The sequence below is a fragment of the Glycine max genome, chromosome 9 (assembly GCF_000004515.6).
Source record: "Glycine max cultivar Williams 82 chromosome 9, Glycine_max_v4.0, whole genome shotgun sequence".
Taxonomy (NCBI): Eukaryota; Viridiplantae; Streptophyta; class Magnoliopsida; order Fabales; family Fabaceae; genus Glycine; species Glycine max.
Window position 1 is genome coordinate 36,618,611 of NC_038245.2, and position 3,960 is coordinate 36,622,570.

Below are 3,960 nucleotides of genomic sequence, written 5' to 3' on the forward strand. Positions count from 1 at the left end.
GTATGATTGTGATATTGACCTGAATTTTATTTTTTTAACTATTAGGTGTAGAAGAAATTCAAAATCCATTTTGGAAAGATACTTTGCATTATAACAATATCAATTGGAGTCATCCTGATGAGGAGGACATTTGCGGTTTGGAGATGCCATCAAGTTTTAATGTTGGGCAAGAATTATATGTTGTCATGGATTTTGATAGTAAAGATGCGGTAAAAAAATGCACTAAAACAATATGTTATGAAAGTGCATCAAAGTTTTAAAGTTGTTGAAAGCAAATCGCACAAATATATCATTTGTTACCCGAATAAAAGCGCAGACTGTCCTTACCCTTTTTATATAAGGGCAATTTTATCTAAAAAAACTGATTCATGGAAAGTGACATAATGGGGTGGACCACACACATGACTGAATATGAGTATGGCACAAGATCATGAGAAGCTTGATTCAGATTTAATTGTCAGTTATGTAGTAGGTACGTTTTTATGTTCATATTATCCTACTTTTGCGTTATTTGTTATTTAAATTTTTTTATTTTATTAACAGGCATGATTAGAGAAGATCCATCAATAAAAATTTCTTTGATTCAATGAAGGATAAACAGTGAATTTGCCTATAAGGTTTCGTACAAAAAAGCATGGATGGCGAAATAAAAAGCGATTGCAATTGAATATGACGATTGGGAAGAGTCATATGTGAAACTTTCGTCGTAGCTAAAACACATGCAAAATCATTCTCCTGGATCCTATTTTCAAATACTACATGACAATTTTATTGTTGGGAATAGGGTGAGTCGCGAACACCGTCAGTTTCATAGAGTATTTTGGACTTTTGGTCAATGTAAAGAGGCTTTTAAGTATTGTAAGTCAATCATACAAGTTGACGGCACACATTTATACGGGAAATACTGGGGGACCCTACTAATGGCCACATCACAAGATGGAAATGGTGGTGTTCTTCCTCTAGCATTTGTTGTGGTCGAAGGTGAAACGTTAACAGCGTGGTCATGGTTTTTGGCCCACTTGCGTGAACACATGACAGATAAAAATGGTATTTGTCTCATATCTGATCGTCACACGAGTATAAAGTCTGTTGTTGCTAACGAAGCAATTGGTTGACAACCTCCCCACGGTTATCATGTTTACTGCGTCCGACACATAACAAGCAATTTCAATCGCAAATTCAACAATGCCAAACAAAAAGAAATGTTGAAGAAATTGGGTAAGATTTAATTTATCATGGCCACATTAATTTAAGTTTCATATATACTTAAAATTGTTGTTGCTAACTAATTCCATGCAGGCTACACTCCTTGCAAGCATATATTTGATCAAAATTTAGAAAATTTCGTCAACTGAGTCCAACCATAGCAACATGGATTGATCACATTTCAAAGGAAAAATGGACCATGGCTTATGATAAAGAAGGACGTAGATAAGACCACATGACAACCAACCTCTCAGAATGTGTAAATAAGGTATTGAAGAATGTCGCAACATACCCATAACAACGTTGGTGAAATCAACATATAGTAGGTGTCGAAAGTACTTTGTTGATCGTGGTCGGCAAGCCCAAAGACAATTAAATGAAGGACAAGTTTATTGTTCTAAGGTTGTTAAAGAACTTTGAAAAAATCAAGAACAAGCTTGTTCGCACATCGTTCGCATCTATGATATCCACTCGACAAGGTTTGAAGTAGAGGAGACCTTCAATCCTATAACGCAATGTGGCGAATAAAAGTGGGCAGTTAACTTGAATGGTCATTATTGTCAATGCGGAAAGTATTCTGCACTTCACTATCCATGTTCACACATTATTGTAGCTTGTGGTTATGTGAGCATGAACTACTTCCAATATATAGATGTTGTTTACACAAATGAGCACATCTTAAAAGCTTACTCTGCACAATGGTGGTCTCTTGGGAATGAAGCATAAATTCCTCCTTCTGATGACTCATGGACACTTATCCCTGATCCAACTACAATTCATGTGAAAGGTCGGCCAAAATCAACAAGGATAAGGAATGAAATGGATTGGCTCGAACCATCTGAGCACCGACAAAAATGTTGTAGATGTGGAACAGAAGGGCACAACAGGCATCGATGTCCAATCCAATCTGAACGTGGAAGTTGTTCATTTAATTGATTTATGTATGTTAGACAAGTGGTCTCAGATATCTAAGACAAGTAACTTGTATTGTTTGATGTTCTCTTGAATGTATTTAGTTTGTGTTCTTCAATGAAATCGTTAGTAACATTATTTATTTTGATTTTTGTTCTTCAGTTTGTTTTTAGCATTATTTATTATTATATTTTGGTGCGCGACATAAACTGCATCCATTAGTAAGCCTTCATAAAATAAACGATAGGTTAAGTCTCAAATTGAAATGAGAAACATACAACAACATATTTAAACAGAGACATGAAAATCATTCGTTGTGTTGTCTGTGATGACGTGAGGATGTGTCACATGATCGTTCCCATCTTCGTGCTTGTCTATCAGAATTTCTTCTACCCCAATGTCTCCCCGCATCAACTTGGTCAGCCTCAACAGAAAATTGGTGACGTAAATTAACACCTAATAAGTCATCCATATCAGGTATTGCTCCGGGTACATTTCATTGAGTACCTAATGAGGCATTAGGTGTTGGAATTGGGGCATCATGTTGCTGTGAATGGTTCATAACATGCCATGAAAAATTGGGATATGTTTCCGCAACACCACCCAATGTTGAAGAGCTTGCAGAAGTATCACTTTGATGACTTTCGAAAGGATATTGATACATCTATGTAGGATATTGAGAAAATGTTGGTGGTGTGTAATACATTCCATGGTCACGCTCTTCCATCTGTGGGCAGACATATGGTTCCACTTCAACAGCCTCCCTTCGTCTTCCTATGCCTTGAGTTTTAACACTTGACGGGAGAATATGAAACTCGTGTGCTCTGTTGTTGGAACATGTGACACGGGCTCAATGATTCTCTCTTGCTCTTCGTATAAAATGGTTATTTTCTCGACATACGGCACGAGATCATCAACTATCCATGTATTCCTCCCTCGCGGAGACACCATGTACTGCAAGGTCTCTGTAACTTCACCCTGCAATTATTAGGGTCAGCAAATTAATGACAATGATTTCAAAAATAATTTTAAGTTAAATCTTAAAAAAAAAACAAAAAAAAATATCAATGTAGTTGTGTTTTCATTTTTTGGGTCAACAAACATCTTCATTTTTCGCCTATATCAAATCATATAGTTAGATTTAAAGTTCAGTAGGCCCTCTAGTTGAGGATAACCGTCGACCTTAAAATCAGATCGATTGTTTTATTGATTGATCATTGGGCCGAATAGTTGCCCCCAATTTTCATCATGTTTGCCTTCCAATGTTATGTCATGAATATTCAAGGGTTGCAAAGGACACCCTGGAATTGGTTGTTGCATTCTAAATTGTCTCAATACTCTATCGGGTTGGTTCCACTCAATAACTTGGAAACAAATTAGTGGCACCACCGCGCACCACGCTACACTTCCAACTAAACAAATTGGAGGCAACACTGACATAACATTTGTTGTGTAAGGCTCCCACAAAAACCGCATATAACAACACAATTGTTTATTTTCAGTTAAATATGACATATTATGTATTATTTAACAAATACAAATACATTAACATGTTCTTACCTCATGTCATTTCATAATATCTAATTTGCGACGAAAAACTATTAAATCTTCATTTTCGATATGTTGATTTTCATGTCGCAGCCACCTTAAAAAAATTATAAATTAATATACGTTACATTATTAATTATTTTGAACTGAAATCTAATTTTTTAAACGACTAACCTGTGCCCGAGTAGTTTATTTTCTATTGGGGGAGGAGTCCTCCTTGAAGCCAAAGTTGTACATCGTTCTCATGCCCACATTTGTATTAAGATGCACATACCTCCGATTGATTTAATTTTA